The following is a 19,134-nucleotide window of genomic DNA, read 5'->3' on the forward strand; positions in this document are numbered from 1 at the left end:
CTCGTCGCCCGAGCCAAGCCCAGCAGTCTGGACTTACTCCACGCCAAGACAGGGAAGCTCTGCTTTCTTTAGGCGTCGGCAAGCTTTGAACATTCTGGCCAAGGAAGGAGGTCTGCACCAGGGGTCGCAGCGACACAGCTGTCAGTCGCCAGAGTTGCCTGATGAGTCACGTTCTCAAAAGAAGACAAGCAGAAGATGTCAACTCTCTGGACTCAAGTTCGTTTTTGATGTAAATGTCTCCTCAGTCATTTCCCACATGATCGGCCCACTCACACACAGTCTTATCTCCCAGGGGCCGGCAGCCAGGATGACAGTCACTTCTCATGACCTTCCTATCACGCCTGTTCTCTGGACAGCACAGCTGCCTTGTGAGTGGGAGGCGCTCTCTCCATCCACACGTCTTTCTCGGTAACACCCTGCACCGTCCGTTTCCTTTCTTCTTGACCACGGCCTGCAGACCACTCGTGGGAGCTCCACGTCCCCATGTGCTTCGCAATGCGGCCCAGTCCTTGGCCCTTTGTAGTTGATGTCCTTGGCCAGCTGCCCAGTGCTTAAGCCATTAACACCCTTTTTCCTGGAACTGCCCTCCCTCCTTGATCCAGATGGTGACAGGGGCTCCTAAGAGTTTTCATAACAATTCTGGCTGACACTTCTTGAGCACTTCCTGTGCCCAGGCACAGTGTTCAGGGGCTCCTCGCTCCTCACAGAAACCCTATGAGGTAGGTGCTATTCTTTGCCCCATCTGGCAAATGAAGAAACTGAGGCAGCAGGGGTTTTTAAATGTGGCTAATATGCCCAGCCAGCGTGGCTCAGTGGTTGAGCATCGACCTATGAACTAGGAGGTCACAGTTTGATTCCTGATCAGGGCACAAGCCTGGGTTGTGGGCTTGATTCCCAGTGTGGGGTGTGCAGGAGGCAGCCGGTCAATGATTCTTTCTCATCACTGATGTTTCTACCTCTCCCTCTCTCTTCTCTAAAATTAATAAAAATATATTGAAGAAAATAAATGTGGCTAATATGTCCTCAGGGTGTGGTGGACTCAGGATGGGAAACCATTGGTCCCACTCCTGAATCGGTGCCCTTCTCGGCTGGACTGCCTTTCCCACTCCCGGCAGGACTGCACAGCCCGCCGTCGCTGGCTGGGCTTCAGTGAGCCAGCGGGGCCTGGCCCAGCAGGGACACATACAGAACGAAGATCATGTGTGAGAGGGAGCGAGCCACGCGCAGAGCCGCGCTGTGTGAACGGGATGACCATCTCCCTCGTCCCTGCCTGGAGCAGCCAGGTCGCCGGCTACCAGGACAGCTGTGTAGACTACACACCCTGGGGAAGCACCCTCCTCAGAGGCCTCTGTGTCAATGCCAGCCAGGCCCAGCTGCAGTGCCAGGCTGGATCCCACAGGGCATCCCAAAATCTGGGCCACATTAACACCCCAAGAGGCCTCAAACCAGAGAAGGTTGAACATTCCCTACACCTACAAAAGTCACTGAAAGTGAAAATGCTGCTCAACTATACGGAAGGAAGTCCTGCACAGGTGTGGTTTGCACCTGCTAACTACTTTACTCTTTAAACATCACCTATCCGATTTTTAAAAATTCTTTGCAGGTGCTGTAAGTGATACTGTTGTAATTAGCTACTTAATAATAGGAAGAAAGCAAAAGGGAGGCCAGACTTTATGAGCATGACTATCTAGGCAGCTTCACCAGGTAGATGCAACTTTGCACTCCCCAGGGAAATGCTCTGCACGTCACAGGCAGGCAGGGACAGGACAGAGGTGGGATGGAGGCATGTGCAGGAAAGTCGGGTGACGTAGGGAAGGTGTCTGTCAGTCTAACCTGGAACAGAGATGTTGGCCACAGGGGGTGGGGCCACATCTCTGTTCCAGGTTAGACTGACAGACACCAAGCGTGCAAAATCCTGCAAGGTTAAAATCCTGAACAAAGGAATTCTCGCCCCTTTTCTTTTGTCCCCGTTTCCCTCCTGCCTCCTTGCTCTCGCCCGTGTTCCCTCCACAGCCATGTATGTGGCCACGGACTGCAGCTGGGAGCACAAGCTGAGCCAGCCTGATGCTGATTGGACTGCGTACACATGGAACAGCAGCTTTAATCCGAGCTGTGCTAAAAGCAAAATGGGACTTTCTCCTTGGCAGGGTGAAGAGAAATGGGGCCTTGGGAACTCAAGGGGTTGATCCCACAGAAACAAAACTTTTCATAATACCTCATTCTCCCATGCGAGTCTCAGAAAATTCTTTTTCTCATGACATCGCAAGAAGCCTACTTCCCCAGCAGCAGTAGGGACATGGAGCGCTCCCACTGATAACACAGCACCCTCGTGGTCTGCCCTGTGGGCAGCCCAGCACTGCTTGTGTACATATGGATAATAAGTTTCCCCTTTCACTTCAATAGTCCGTATTGGTTTCTGCTCCTTGTCTTAAACTTCACACGGTTGCTCAGCCAAGCTGGCCTCACAGCAGGTTCAGAGCAGCCTCCCTCTCCCCATGCTCAGCTCCTTGCAAACACGGCAATCATTTGCAATGCACTCGAAAGGCATGTTAGGCTGTGCTTGAGCCATCACTGTGAGCCCTGTTGTTTTCAGTTGAAGGTGAGTGGTTAGTTATATCTTCCTCAAGACTGGACTCTCACGGGGCGGTGTCAGCTGCAGGACAAGAGCTGCGGCGTTGAACCTGGGCCACCCGAAGGCTAATCTTGCTCTGTCACTTCTCTGGGAGGAAAGTGCTGGCCACCCAGTGCCTAGGTGAGTCGTATCTTTCTTGGTGACCTGAATTATGGAGGGTGTGGACACCTGGGAGGACTGCTCCTGTGGAGGGGACTCCTCCCCGGAGATGAAAACAGCTGTCACTAGCTCGACTACTTTGTCTCTCATCTGCCTCCGACACTCTAAGCACATGCGGGTACAAAATGCTCTGCAAACTCGCCAAAGGTGCACGAGGATATGCGTCGTTCTGACGTATTTATAGGATAAACGAAGGTATCGTTCTCTCTCTGTGACGTGTCAGTAGTCTGATTTGATGCTGTCACTGAATTGACCAAACTATTTGAGCATTTTAGAGCCAATGGTTCTAAACTTCCATTTGCAAAAGGACTTCCTCAGGGTGTTCATTAAACTTCAGATTTCTGGGTCCCACTTCAGAGATTCTGGTGCAGTAGGGAGGGGGAGCCCAGGAAATTGTCTTTCAACAAGACCCTCCCCTCGGTGACTGATGTGGGGTCTCCCAGATGCTCCAAGAGGCAACGATGTCAGCACAGCCTTGGGTGAGGGTGAGTGTATTTTGAATTTGTGACTTTACACAAACATCACACACACACACACACACCCACACACACACACCACATACACACCTCTTCAATTGGTTTTACCCAAGTTGATTGGCAACTTTTACTTTTAAAATGTTGTGGCACATGTCAGGATAACTGGTTATTTCTGTCCCTCTGTCCAAACAGATGTGCTGGCGTGCGTGGTTCCCAGCACAGGGTTTTGGCATTCATGTCACCATCACTATTCTAATCCTGGAGGCTGGGCCTCTGGACCACAGGGAACTCGGTTGCTTGGAACAGTAGCGAGGAGATGGCACCAGGACACAGAGGAAGTGGAGCTGGAGAGGAGGACCCCCTGAAGATCTGTCCCCAGGGAGAGCCCAGCCTCCCACACATGGACTCCCGAGGCAGATGGGGACACCGGCCGGATGTGACTGCTCGACACCCAAAGGTGGATCGAGAGGAGAACACAGTGCAGCCCACCAAGCCGGCAGGACCCAGGGGCCGCCGGGCCACAACTACAGCAGGCACAGTTCTGGCCACAGGCCATTCGATTGGCTCCTGGGGCAAGGCATTTGCTGTCCACTGAAGACCCACATGCTCCCTGATGCCCTAGTCTGCTCCCATGACCAGGCCCGGGACTGGCTCTCCTCAGAGAGCTCTGCTTGGCGTGCGTCACTTTGCGGTAAAGAGCATTCAAGAGCCTCCTCTCCTGCCGGCAGCGAGTCCTGAACACCAGGGATTTGGGGGGACGGGCGGGTGGAGGAGCGGCACCAGGTATACACACACGGCCTGCACTCGCTTTCGGTTCCCATAGCACGTCTGTGGGATCCAACTTCCATGTGGGGAACAATTAGAAAAAAATAGATCTAAAATATTCCCTTGGGTGAGACACAGGGGCGAGAATGAAAATAAGGTTGGAAATTCTGAGTTTATGAGTCCAGTTGACTCTACGCCAACGCCATCGCCATCACTGTGAAGACAATGCCACTTCAACCTTCATTTGGTAACTGACAAAACATCGCCACAAAGGACTCAAGAAACTCACCCAAGGTCCTGCATCTGGTGAGCACAACACCGATTCTAACCGGCTAGTCCAGCCTCTGGGCCGCTGCTCTCGGTGGGTGCGGTGGCCAGCGTGCAGAGAACAGCAAAGGCAGTGAGGTTCTGGAATGTTCCCGGGGCTCCCCCTCCTGCTTTGCCTTTTCAGTTTTATTCTTTCTCCACTCCTCCACTTAGAAGGTGTGTCTACGTAGTGGAGAAAGTGGAAGGAAAGAGAGAGCCGTGAGCAGGACTGTTAACAGGACAGTGGTCACTGTTGTTATACTGTCATTTCCTCGGTCACGAGGAGATCGGAAGACACAGAGCAGTTATTAACACACAGAGAAACGAGTCATTTATCAGCATGAGAACAATGTCTTTCGGTTTCTGCTCAGCACACCCACGGCCTCTATTTGAGCTCCAGTGAACTGTTCATTTTCCAACGGCTGCGTTCTTGTTCCTAGTATTGGGGTGGGGGGAGGGGGGCGGGAGGGGTGAAGACCTATTAAAACTTGAATTGCTTTTAAACTGTTTCTTTTTCCCTTCTGGGAAGATTCCCTGCACAAATGATCTCTCTCAAAGTTCATTTCCAGGGGCTTGTTTTTCTTTAAAAAAAAAAAAAAAAAGTCTACAGATTTTTCTCTGCAGACTTAACGTCTGAAACACACCCAGTTCCCTCTCGAATAGTTTCCTCTGTACGTTTCTCCATGTGGGTTTTATTCCAAGTGGAGCCAGTGTTGCCACAGGCGGGCCGGGCCCACCCGAGAGGCCGCGGCTACTTCTACAGGTTACACACACAGAGGAAGCACGCTCCCCACCCGAACCCGCGCCACAGCGCCCTCCGCTGCTAGACAAAGGATGTTTGTGCAGGCTCCCTTCATAGAGAGACCCTCTTGGATTCTCTGCCTCAGAACTGGAAACCTCTGCCCACACCATGCATTATCGTCAGATACGGCCTCGGCCCCATGGACCAGGGCCACTGCATACCAGCCACTGGCCACGGACTCCTCTTACCCGAGGTTCTTGCCCAGAGAACTGGGCACACTCGTGTTGGCGAGAAGGTAAACTGGGAGTATGGCATGCATTAAGCTGAAGATGGGGGATTGGAAGGAATGAGCACTTTCTTTGCTTCAGGCAGCTTAGCTGCACCTGATATTAATAAATGAAATGAAGGCGGAACAGTATTTAAAGCAACCACACAAATTGAAACATGTTCATCTCTAGTCAATAACACGCGATGAAAATCTAAACTCCGTTGGTCATTTCTGTGATCTCTTTGTAAGATTATCGATGGGAAGTTTTTTGATAACTACATAATCCCTTTGTCTTACATCAAGTCCTTTTGACAAGTATATGTCTAAATCCATATGCATTACTCCGAACTCAGTCATTTTTTAAAAATATATTTTTATTGATTTCAGAGAGGAAGGATGAGGGAGAGAGAATTAGAAACATCAACGATGAGAGAGAATCATTGATCGGCTGCCTCCTGCACACCCCCCTACTGGGGATCAATCTCACAACCTGGGCATGTACCCTGACCAGGAATTGAACCATGACCTCCTGGTTCATAGGTTGATGCTCAACCAATGAGGGGCCAAACGCAGCCATTTTTCATTCTCTCATACTTATACAGTGATTCTGAGGAGACCAGAGGGCAGAATGTTAAGTGCATCTCTTTTGAATTTTATCTTGGAGTCAGTAGTTCTTTAGCATATTAGCATATTTTAGAGTCCTGAGTTCTTATTCAGTGTAACAGTTGTCCCTCCCAGCTTCATGTGACTCACAGCATAACCTCAATGACCTGACAAGCCACTGGTTTCAATATTGACAAGGACAAGGAGACCAAGGAAAGCAGCTCCTATCTGAGGCTGATTTAGGTTGATCAATGAATCAATGCTCTTTAGCTAGAAAGTGATCAACCAGTTGTCAATCTAGCTGATTATTACAGCATCCAGCTCACATTTCTCCATCTTGGCAGTTTGAATATCATATTCTTTCTTACGAGCCTTGCTGCGACTTAGATACTCCTCTTATATAAAGAATTCTTAGACATTTTAGTTTGCCTTATGACAACTATTGCAGAAAGACAGATTTTGGCTCAACAATTAAAGCTGCTTGAGAATGGAATAGGTGCTCTAGAGGGTGGTGAGCTCCCTGTCATTGCAGGGTTTCGAATGTCTGGCTGGTCGTGGGTCAGGAGTAAAATGGGAAAAACTGGAGGATTAAGGAATTAAAATAAAGGAATTAAGTTGTTTTATCTATACGGTGATGACATCTAGTGGGTAATGATAAGTCCAATGGTAGCTTCAGATGCAGCTTAGTTCAGAGCTCAGTGACGTCATCGTGATGTCTCCCTCTGCTCTGCTTCCTTTTGCTGCTTTTGCCCTCAGCCTGTCTCCCCTTCTTGCTAGTCAGATGGTTACAGCATCTTACTGAGCCTGTGTACTCATGCCAGCGAGTCCAGAGGAGAAGAGAATCTGTGTTCCAGCACTCATGGCAAACAGACTGGATAGATTAAAGTGGCCCATATGTCCGTCCTGCAGCGATCACTGTGGCCAGAGAGATGAGGCATGCGGTTCTGGTTATCTGTTGCTGAGTAGCAAATCCCTCCAAAACTTAGGAACTGAAACAACAATCATCTCATTATCTCTCCTGGTTTCTGTGGGTAGGAATTTGGGTAAACTCAACCGGGTGACTCTGGCTTGGGGCCCCTCACGGATTTGCAGTCAGATGGTGCTGGGAGCTGAAACTGGGGGAGGGGTAGATGGTGCTGGGAGCTGACTGGCACCCCTCTCTCATGCAGTCTTGGAGCTTCTCCACATGATCTTTCCAATTGGGCCAATATGGGCCTCCCCCACAGCATGGAGGCCTCAGGGCTGTCAGACTGCTTATAGGGCAGCACCCCAGGAGAACAAGACAAAAGTGTTTTCAATTTTTATAGCCTATGTTCAGAAATCACAGTTTGCCTTTGCCCTATGCCAGTGGTCGGCAAACAGCCGCTCACAAGCCGCGGTTTGCCGCTCTGTTGACTAATGAGTTTGCTGACCACTGCCCTATGCTGTTGATTGACACAGATACAAAAAAACCCACCCAGATTCAAGAGGAGAGTACAGAGCCTCTATCTCCAGAAGATTTTAGAATAACATCTAGAAAAACAGCCATCAGTATATGTGGCAAATAATATCTGCCACATATACTGATGGGCTTAATTCACTCAAAAGCCAAGAACCCCAAAGCTAAGAACCCCAGATTGACAGTCCCCAAAGGAAACCTGGGGTTACTGATAGAGAAGAGGGACGTGGACAGGGATGAGAGAAGAATGATCCCTCACTTCTGAGTGATATGGGCGCTAAAGGACAGGTGAGGAAGGAAGGAGGTCATTGTTACCTCCTACTTTAATTGTTTAATATATATTTCCATAATTACGTTATCATATGATTTAATGTTGTAGGAAACTTACATTTTTAGACAAAACTAAACACATAAGTTTAATTTTAAAAAGAAGACATTATTAAGTTACACCCCATTAACTTGGATTTGCCAGTTGAAAAGAAATCTGATATATTAGGCTAAATTTTCTGTGTGCTGTTTATAAACACATTAATGGCATAAACAAAGGCAACAGTGAATAAACTATTTTTAGGGACATGGACAAAATTTTAATGTTGAAAAACAAGGAGCTAATTACAAATATTTCTGAGAATCTGATCATTAAGCATGTTTGAGGTTACAAAAGTTACAATATTCTTAGATTCAAGTAGGAATTTAGCAAATACAGGCAAAGTGTGTAGAAAAAAAAGCTTTCTTTTTTTATATACATTTGTGTGGTTTTTTAATATATATTTTTTTATTGATTTCAGAGAGGACGGAAGCGGGAGAGAGAGATAGAAACATCCATGATGAAAGAGAATCATGGATCGGCTGCCTCCTGCAAGTCCCCCACTGGGGATTGAGCCCACAACCCAGGCATGTGCCCTTGGCCAGAATCGAACCTGGGACCTTTCAGTTGGCAGGCCAATGCTCTATCCACTGAGACAAACCAGCTAGGGCTAAGCTTTATTTCTTTAAAAAATCACCAGTAACTCAGTATTTTCATGCTTCTGCCATAGTGACATTGACCCTCTCGCAGGTAGAGTCAGGCATTGTGCTGTTTTCCAGTTGCGAGAAATGGCTACCAAAAGAAATAGGAGATTTATTGTTATAAATTCCTATCAAGCCATAAAAATCTACTTACTCTGTGCAAGCACGGCTGCTGTTATAAAGATTTCCTTTCCTTCCACCCAGATTGACTGGGAGCTTGCTTAGAGCATTCCTGCTGTGAACAAACTTTCTTCTCTTTCTACATAAATGCAAAGCTTACTAAAATAAAAAGCCCTCCACCCTCCCACCCCAGGGGAAGGCCAACTTCAGATAATCACCTGTTGATGGCTACAGATTGTGAATCTATGTTTCTCCTGTAAATCAGCCAGGCCTGGGAGGGGGCCAGGATGCGCCATGGGGGCAGCACTGTGATGGGGGCTGTGCGTGAAGGATGCTCAGCTCATTCATCCCAGCCTCCACCCTGACACCCACCTTCACTTTCCACAGCATGATGCTCAGCCATCTGAAGAATGTGCTCTACTGTTTGGCGGAGACTCTGAGATTTCTGAGCAGCTTTCTTCCCTCAGATGCGAGTTGCGCCAACAACAAGACAAAGGAACCAGCTCAAAAGTTCAGTGTTCAAACAACCATCCATTGTTTGGTCTGTACGAATTCCAATGCAGGCTAGCTTGATTCCCATTTTTTAAACCATATTGACTAAATTGGCCTATTATTTTAACATTATGTAGAATTTTTTTATATCATGAAAACCTATTCCCCATTTTTAATTTCTCGCTGGATATACTTATTTTTAAATGTGTGATTTCTTTGCTCGTGAGCAGTATTTGAACCAGCTTTTGCCAACAGAGCCTGTGCCCTACGCACAGGCCTGAGAGCTGGCCCGAGGCTCTCCTGCTTGCTGCCCAATGTCAGGAGGGGCTGGCATAAGCAGATTGGGCAGAAGTACCACAGAGAGGGTCCTTGGAGGGGTCAGGGCTTGGAGGCAGGATGCACTGTCCTCCATGTTGTGTCTAAGGTCTTCTTCGCAAACATCTCACTTGATTTAAGGGAAGAGCTAACGCGCTCATGCGCACACAGAATGTAGAGAAGGGCCCTTTTCCAAGACATTCACTTTTTTCCCTTAACCCTGGCCAGAGCCACATGAAAAGAAGATCTTGGCAAGAAATGAATGACTCTGCATAGCCAATTCTCTTCCCCAGGGAGAAGCCAAAGGATGGTGCCTGCTGAGGGGTGTCGGGGTCTCAACTTCAAAGTCACGAATGAACCGAATGGGAGGGCTGCCCTGAATTCATACAGAGAAGGAGCCTGCGGGGGCAGTGACTCGAAGGCAGGTCACAGAACCCAGGAGCAACAGGAAAGCAGAGTTCAATTTTGAAGTTGATAAGAGTCCATTTAGTCCAAGACACATAGGAAAGTTGGGTCCAGAAAACGGAGCAAGCAAGGACAAGAGAAGCAGACCATCCGGTGGTCCCAGGAGAAATGGAAGCAGCTGGTCACCAAGCACCGGGCCAGGCCACTAGTAATCTCGACTCTCCAACAACTCCACGAGAATAGCCTACTGCCAACTTGGTTATTCAGGCAAGAAGGCTAATAAGGCTTAGAGGTTACATGATTTGCCCAAGGTCACATTGCTAGTTAGTGAAAAGCTTCGCTGTTGCTTCAAGTTAGAAGAGAAAGTTCTATACAAATGAGGACACAGAATTTATTGCTCTTAGGAAAATATTATCAAAGGACTGAGTCCTTCTTTTCCAGAGATTGAAAATTCTTGCTCTGGAGCCAACCTGTAAAGCATCCAGTTGGAGCCTGCAACTCTGGAAAAGTCCTATTCTATGTGGGTCCGTTCACAGGAAGCACCCAGAAACCAGAGCTGCTCACGCACGGACTTCCTTCCCCCTTCTTCAGGGGGCTGCTGGGGAGGTATAGCCTATGGCAGAGGCGGCCACAACTCCCCACAACTCAGCAGATCTGTGGCCTCAAAGGAAAAACCCTTGTGCTTCTACGTGAAGTTTAGAAAGAGGTTAGCATCTTTCCTGGGACTCAGGGCAGGAGATACGCCATCAGACCTAATGAGAAGACAGGAGACAGATTTTGATAGAAAAGTAGGTAAAGAGTCCCTGCCTCCAGGACCTATAAAAAAAAAGAGAAACACTATTCTACACCAAAGATGTGAATATTATTAATAATCACCATGTAGCAGACAGCCACTGTGTGTCTAGTGTTTACATCCATTTTCAAATGTGGTCAGGGACGACTTGGTGGGAAGCAACAGCTGCCTACACACGCCTGAGGCAAGAGGCCTCAGGGGAGGTCAGAGCATAAAGACAGGAAAGTGAGCTGTACCACGAGGGAGGGGAAGGTCCGCACACCTGCCCTGTGGGCGGGCCTCCCTGGCCTCTCAGAGCTCCAGCTCCCTCTCACCTTCAGCTCGTGTGTGACTTTGGCTCCTTGTGACTCTGATCCTGGCTTCGACTTTCCATGACCTGGAAGCTCCAGGACTCAACTCTCGGCCTTCAATTTCTGGGCTTAGTTTCTAATCTCAAGAGAAAATCGAACAGGCTCGCCTGACCTATGAATTTGCCCATTGGGGTCAGGTGCCTGTGTGTGGTCCAATTCGCTATGGTTTTTGGTGCTAACCCCATGTGGTACATTCATGGCCACCTAGGCCCAACCCTGCATTTAGCTTGTAGGCAACTCCAAATTAGGGGGCATGGCTGACAAGGTCCCCCAGAACATATTTACTACTCATTTTAGGAAGTAGGTATTTTATTTTATTTTATTTTTACATATAAAGGGGGAGGCTAAAAACATTTGCTCACAGTCACGCAGTTAACAAGTGCAGAATTGAAAAAAAGCCCTATCAGTTTACATCAGTTACCTATTGCTGTGTAACAAATTAGCCCAAACCTTGGTGGCTTAAAATGAAAACCATTTCATTTGCCCACAGTTCTGTTGGCTGGCCGGCAGGGCTCATCGGGATGCTTGTCTGATCCACGGAGTGTGGTCTGGCCTCTCTCAGGCGGCTGCAGTTTTGTGTAGAAGATCCAAGATGGCCTCAGTCACGTGTCTGCCCACAGCAGAGGGCCCCCTCTCAGCTTTTCACCCTGCGAGGCCTCTCTTCTCCTGTGGAGTCTCATTTTGCAGGGCCTCTCTTTCTTCACCTGGTTTCTCCAGCAGGACAGGAGACTTCTTTTTGTGGTGGCTCAGGACTCCAAGAGAGTGAAATGGACCCACAAGGTGGACTAAAGCAGAGCTCCGGACATGAAGTGACATCACTCCTTCTTCTGTGGGTCAGAGCAGGTCAAAGGGCATCCCAGACTCAAGGAGAGGGCAATGGACCCCACCTTGGGATGGGAGGAGGGACAGGTACATTTCAAAGGGGCATGAGGACTGGCCAGGAGTTTGGTGGCCATCTTTGGAAACAATCTTCCACAGAATCCAAAACCCGTGCACTCGATACAATGCCAGGCCCCCGAGGGTGGTGGCCAGTGCCCCTCTGATGTCACCAGCTTCTTCCAAAGGCAGCCGGCATCCAAGCCAGTGGCACGGAGCTGAAGGTGACACCACCCTTCAGTTATTTAATAAGCTGGTGTCCTCGGGGGCCCAGCACCGAGCTGGACAAGAAGACACAAGTGAGTCAGCCCTGGCCCTGCCTTCCCAGAGATCACTGTCTCCGAAGAGCGGGAGGACTTGTGTCCAGAGGAACTGAGTCATGTCCAGGCCCCTCGGAGAACAATGAGAACTTGTGAGCGCAGGAAGCACAGGGGTTGCCAATTAATCTGGGCCTCTTAAGACTCTTATTTTTCTAGGCATTCCGTCAGATTGGGCTACTCAGAGGCCTTAGAAAATTAAACTTTAAGCTGGGAAGTTATTAAATTCATAATTTTTAATGTGATTTTTAACAGAAAGAAACATCCTCTCCACCTCTCAGGTTGGAAACAGCCCGAAACAGAGATGAGCAGCCAGCAGCAGCAGGGCTGGAGGGTGCGTTCCGTTCATCAGCGCAGATGCCAGAGCCCAAACACAGACACTCAGGAGGAACCCAGCTGCCTGCGTGTCAGGGGGCAGGAGCCAGGCCAGGGGTTACAGAGGTCCAGGCCTCTCTGCTGAAAGGAACTCCGGCCACCGGTGACAGCACTGAGACCTTCACGCTGGCACAGCTCCGCGCGGAAGGGCATCGGTACCGTGCCCCATCCCTCTCCGTCACTGGCCTAAGACCATCCGAGGAGCCGGGCCTCCCAGCAGCCCTCAGTCTCCAGGGCTGACCATGGGCTCCCCGCACATGACCTATTCTACCACTCGGATAAACTTGTTTGTCCATGAAAACCAGCTGCTTTCCTCCACTTTGCGGGGTGACCCTGAGACTCTCCCCAAGGTTGCTATGCTTCCCCCATCCACTCCTGGGGTCCGCCCGTGGGCCAGGCACAGAGCTCTCCCAGAAACACAGAAACAGAGGCATTTCTCTGGGTAGCTCACAGCCTAAGAAGTTCGCCATTTATCACCCAGTAGTTCCTTCTTCGAAATCTTACCTTGCCGGGTTCCCCTGTGTATGTGAAGGCGCTGCACCCGCAGAGATCTGTAGGCGCTAAGTCACACCTTCCTCACCCGCACAGGTGCCTGGGGGCTGGTCTCTGAGCTGCAGCCCCAAATGCAATCACTAAATAAGCTGCCGGGCCAGGGTCCAGAAGTGAGGGAGCCACGTTGTGGGAGTGAAAATGAGACCTCAGAGCCACTGGGGTTTCAAGATCTTCTCTGATGCCGATGGTTTGTCCCAAAGGACTTCATGCTTTGCAGCGGGGCAACTTTATCGGAGGAAGCTGGCCTCGCCACAGCCTCCTGGGTCTAATCCCCGAACGCTGCCATGCTGGGGGCGGGGAGCCTGGGAACACTGAGGCCAGGGTGAATTCTTCCAGAGCTCCGGCTAGGGTTTCTGTGAGAGCCGTTGGCTACGGACACACTTGAACAGTTATTCCTTTCACCTGAGCGGGTCAGAGGTGAGGACTTTATTCATTACGGAATAAACGATGAGATGGCCCTGTCTGTGCTTGTCACTGTGTGCCTTCCACCTTCCCCCCCTCGGACCCCCCACCCCCCCCCATCTCCTCCCAGTCCTGTCTCCTCCCCACCTCTCTTTGCTTTATCACCCTCCAGATTTCATCTCCCCCTTTTTGTCCTGGATCCCCCTCAAAATATACATGAACTCTTTTAAGGATAACCCGGGAAGGTGTTTGTTTGTGAAACGTCCAGCCTGAGGTAGGCCTGCGATAGGGCTTCCTCCGTCCTGAGAGCGGCTGGAGGCAGAGCTCAGAACGGTGTTCGCAGGGTATTTTCCGGCAACAGCTCCACTGCTCTCCGGGGAGCTCCAAGCTGCAAGTCTCAGTCCAAAGCCAAGATTCCATTGGAAGTCCCGCTGCTCCACAGAGGACATTCCTGGACCCAACCTTCCGACAGGAAAGCGCTTTCCCAGTGGCAGACGAATCTGACCAGATGGCCAAATGAGCTGGTGACTCTCAGGGACTAAAAATTATTTCGGTTAAAGAAAAAAAGATGCTAATAAAATGACCCCAGTGCTTCCTCCCAGTTCCTCGGCAGCCGTGGGGGTGCACACGCTAAGGTTTATCTCTAGCGACTTACAGTGCCGCTCAGGGGGTGAAGTCAGTTCACAGAGACACACACCACGGTCCCAAGCGGGAAACAGTGTCCCCACGTGCTTCAGATGAAAGGCCACACACTTCTAAGCTTGCTCCCGGCCACAGGCTGGGTGCGGACTGTGAGGACAGGTCCCCCTAAATGTCTTCTCCAGCCAATGTCAATCCTGGGGACGAGGGAAGGGCACCTGAACTGAACCCCGCTGACCGTGGTAGCGCATGGCTTCTGCTTAAACGCCGCCCAGGGAGCGGCCCGTGAGGAGCGTGTTTCTGCTCAGAGAAATCGGGGGAAATATTGACGCCCAGGGACCAGAAAGAGCTTCTTGGAGGAAGTCTTAAAGGAAAAGCCTTCAGGTCTCAGGTTGACGGAGGTCTGAGCGTGTGCTCACGGGACAGTGTATGCACCTGTGCCCAGCCAGCCCAGCCCCCAGGAAGGCACTGCTGACTCCCCCGTAACCCTTGCTGCCACTCCTACCTGGAAGTGGAAGGGATCAGGTCGCTCTCGGAACTCAGGGTTAGTTAATTCTAGGAACTCAGAATTCATAATTAAAAAATAAAAAGACTCCATCTGCCTTCTATGGCCATGGGACTATCTTTTTTCCCCACCAATGTTCCCATCCTGTCTCTCATACTGGAGTTGAATCCTCACTCCAATGGGATCTGTGGCAGTTTTAAAGCACAGCCTCAAGGGCTTTGACATTCCTTCCATCGAGGAGTCCGTGACAGCTCTGACCAATAGAAGATGGTGGAAGTGGCCTCAAGGCTCAGTATAAAAGGATTCATTTATCACAACATTCACTCAGAGCTCTGAGCCTCCAGGTCATAAGTCTGACTACCTTGGGGCCACCATGCTTGGAGGAAGCCCAAGCCACATGAAGAGGCCACATCTAGGCACTCTGGTGGAGACCCCTTTGAGCCCAATTTCCATGGCATCCCAGCACCAGCACAGGCAGCAGACATGTTTGAAGAAACCTCCAGATGATTCCAACTTCAGTGACTCGAGCCCCCTCAGGCATTCCAGTCCTCCCAGCTGAGACCTCAGACACTATGGAGCAGGGACAAGCCATCCTTAGTGTGCCGTATTTACGTTTCTGTCCCATAGAATCCATAAGCAGAAGAACTTGCTTCTTGTTTTAGGCCGCCAGGCTGTGGGTGGTTTGTTACACAGCAGTAGACAACCAGAGAATAACCTGAAGTGCTTCTCCCATTCCAGCCCTCTGGAGAACCTATAGACGTCTGTGGTCCAACCAACAGCAGGCAGCGGCATGTGGCTTTCGTTTGCGGAGAGCTCCAATGTGGGGGACTGGGAGAAAGGGAGTGAAGGCCTCTAAGGAGCTTCTCCAATGAGTTGGAGAGAGATGCCTCCACCACCAGGTGCTCCCTCCTGCACATAAACAAGTGGAGGCTCTGTTTAAGGAGCAGGTCATGTAGCCCTGCACCCTTGAGAGGGAGATCTTCCCACCACCTCCAGATCACATGGCCTAACTGCCTCATGCTCTGGGAGTTGCAATGTGATTTGTGTCCCTGGGATCTGAAAGCTCTGCCCTGGCCCTGACCGGTTTGGCTCAGTGGATAGAGCGTCAGCCTGCGGACTGAAGGGTCCCAAGTTTGATTCCGGTCAAGGGCATATACCTTGGTTGCGGGCACATCCCCAATAGGGAGTGTGCAGGAGGCAGCTGATCGATGTTTCTCTCTCATTGATGTTTCTAACTCTCTATCCCTCTCCCCTTCCTCTCTGTAAAACATCAATAAAATATATAAAAATAAAAAATAAAATAAAAGCTCTGCCCTGGCAAGTGCCACAAAGGGCCCGAGTCTTCCAAAAGCTCTTTAAGAGATTATTCTGACTGGTCAGTGGAAAACAGCCTTTCCCGGGTGCCTGAGGCTGACTGATCGAGGGGCATGGGGACAGTAGTGCTTGAAAGAGGTAGGAAAAAGCACCAGTGCGGGCACCCCTGGCAGCATATGGAACAGACGAAGCTCATATTTATGAATCTTAACGCCAAAGCAGAAAGTCCTCCCTCATGGCCCCTGGTCTACCCACGGTCCTGTCTCCCGGCCCTCGCCTGCCTGGAGGCTAACCCTAGGGCACTGAGGACACAAGAAATCTAGAAAACCAGACACTCACTCAGGAGTTAAAGAGCAGAGTCCAAGGGCTGAAGTTTCCTGGCCAACAATGACTTCACATTCTTGGGAATAAACTATTGACCAGATGCACAAAGAGAAGATCCATGTGCAAAAACGGGCACAGAGACAAAGGCAGGATTCCGAACAGAAAGTCTCTCACAGACAAAGCCACCCTGTGGGACTCAGCTCCCAAGCCCTGGTCCCCAAATCCCACTGAAGAGCAGGAATCATACCTGCCTGACTGAGCGGGGAGGGTGCTTTGGACTCAGTCCCAAAGACAGCGTGTCCTCAGCAGATAACTTCCAGGAAGGTGATACCTTTGGGCTCCATGTACTTGGAAGTCCAATTCAAATATGATCACTGTCTGGAAAACTAGCTTTTTCTGCCCTGGCAAGTGTCCTTTCTATCTGTTTTAAATTTAAAAGGAATAAGTGTCCTAGGATGTTTAGAAAATGTAACTCCATATTCCCGTCAATGGGTCATTATTTCAGCAACCCTGAAACCGTTTGATTCTACATCTTGCATTGGCAGCTGATATCTGCAGAAAAAGAAACTAAGGCAGCAATTAAGGGGAAAGTTGGTGAAAGTCAAAATGCTTACAAAGATTGGGACTTTCAGCAGTGAGCTCCTTAGGGGCAGGAGTGTGTCTTGTCCCTTTCATCAATAGTATCATGATACCTAGCACTGAGTGGGGATTTCAATAAGGATTTGATGAAGGAAGGAAGGAAGGAAGGAAGGAAGGAAGGAAGGAAGGAAGGAAGGAAGGAAGGAAGGAAGGAAGACATGCTTACACACATGCATGTGTAGATGAGATGACCCTTTGTAGTACCTTCTCTCCTGAATGGATCTGAATTTCAAGCCTAGTCCTCTTCCCTCATCTCCATTCCTGCATCTTTAAATACTCTCTGGCCATTGCTCATTGGGTGAGCTGGCATTGTTTTAAGATTAAATCTAAGTACATCAATAGCTCATCATCTGTACATGCAGATTACAGAGGCACCTGCCAACGCAGTGGGAAATAAGTGGTTAGGAACCATTGCCCTGCAAACTTGTGCGCTTTAACTGACAAACAGTGTGACCATCTGAGAGTGGTATTGTGGTTAACAAAGGCAGGCTTTACTTGATGTCCTTAACATTCACTGTCATCCGGTGATAAGAAAGACAATGATGGGGGTAAATTTCACCCCTTTAAACTTGACCTAAAGGTTAAACTTATACCCAGGCAGCTGTATGTGGATAACAACTTATCAGTCTATAGACATTTCTATCTCCAATTAGGATATGAGTTTCTTTGTTGTTACAGAAACTTTAGGAAAAAGAGCTGGCTGCAGTTATTTCTGGTTTATCAAGGAGTTTGTGAGAAACAAAGGCTGGAAATACAAAGAAAAATATAAAAATAAATGTGAAGTAAAGCTGTAATTCAAACAGCCACCTTTGATGTTTATTTAGACAAATGTCTGTTTCAAAACAGCTGAACCGTTTCTTAACCAATGGCAAAAAAAAAAAAGGAAAATGGTTATTTAATAATTTAGTACTTGTATACATTTTTGCCCTCTAGCTACTCTAAAACATACTTAAGAAAAATGTGGTTTATTTCACTGGGTTAACTGACCAGATAAGTGATTTAATACTGTTTATAAATACATGCTTAAGAACCTATCTGTTTCCACCAGTTCTTAAGCACATTGTATGGCTGCTATTGCCAAGAATTTTGTAAAGTTTCTGATTTATTCACCCAGAAGTGACAGAGTCATTACTTATATATATACAAACGGTAGAACCTTAGAGGCTATTGTCCATGTAGTGAGATAATGAAGCAAATATTATAAGAAAGAACTGAATGCTGTAGTGCATATACTGAGTGATCATAAAGACACATTAAAATGCAAAAATAATGGGAAAATATTGAACATTTCCCTTCATGCTGTGATCTAGTTCAGGCAACTTGATCCCTACACCTGCCACCTGCTCTCAGTCAGGAGCCACTGGTGCCACCGTAGACACCTTGAGATAAGCATCACCTCTCATCCTTAAAAGAGGCTCAAGTTATGAAACTGTTCGTGGCTTCATTACTTGATTCTGTTTAAGGCATGGACAGATTTCTGCACTGGCTAAAGTACTGGAATAATATTCCTAAGATTCCTACTAACGTAGAAGTGCTACGACTTACCCAGCGATAACTCCTTAGCCTACAAACAAGAACAAAACAGGATTCCGTGCCTCGCCTGAACTGGAGCTTTGTAGCAGGTTTTGATATGAATACCATATGCTTGTCTAGAAGCTTGGATGTTTTCAAAGTACTCCTGAAAATGTCATTCAGAGAAATAAATTACTAAGCTCCCAGAACGCAAGCCACGCGTCTCAGGGTTAGCTGGACTGTCTGGTCGGGGCCCTGCAACCGAAGGTGCCAGTAATTCAGACAAAATTCTAAAGGAGGCAAAGGGACCACGGTTGCCCGAGCAGGGAAAGAACAAAGGCAGAGGGAGACTCGAAGCAGCCTTAAAGAATCAATTCTAAGGGCCAGAAGGGAACCAAGTGGACTTTTCTCCTGGCTCAGAAGGAGGTGGAGACGAGGAAAGAGGCTGAGAAGCAGAGGGGCTAAGGCGGCTTCTGTCTGAGATAGGAAGCTGCACCCACAGGAAAACCTCCCTGCCGGAGGACATGCTCTCTTCCCGGGAGGTCCTGTCCAGGCACAGATGGACCGCCCTCCTCCTCCAGGGGCTCCCGCGGAGCAAGTCTATGAATCCTGCATAACTGACCCGAGCAGGCAAGCACCCTGGGCCACCAATGGTGAATGTTTACGCTGCTGGTAAAATGTAGACCTCTGTGCAAAGCCGTACCCCCATCAGCCTTTAAATGATGGTGACTGCCAAAGAGTAAGCTGACCCCAGCCGAGAGGAGAGGCATCGGCCTTCCCAGGCTGCTGCACGGACTTGGGCCCCGG

At 49.0% G+C, this 19,134-nt stretch overlaps 1 long non-coding RNA gene across 1 annotated transcript in view; it reads right to left on the reverse strand.

The window, feature by feature from the left end:
• LOC129150574 (uncharacterized) overlaps window positions 1–19,134 on the reverse strand; it is a 66,311-nt gene that overhangs the window by 20,456 nt on the left and 26,721 nt on the right. The window contains exon 2 of the long non-coding RNA XR_008557279.1: window positions 4,322–4,521. This is a non-coding gene — a long non-coding RNA (uncharacterized LOC129150574). The remainder of the gene's footprint in view (window positions 1–4,321; window positions 4,522–19,134) is intronic.

This window comes from Eptesicus fuscus, chromosome 10, assembly GCF_027574615.1.
Source record: "Eptesicus fuscus isolate TK198812 chromosome 10, DD_ASM_mEF_20220401, whole genome shotgun sequence".
NCBI classification, from domain to species: domain Eukaryota; kingdom Metazoa; phylum Chordata; class Mammalia; order Chiroptera; family Vespertilionidae; genus Eptesicus; species Eptesicus fuscus.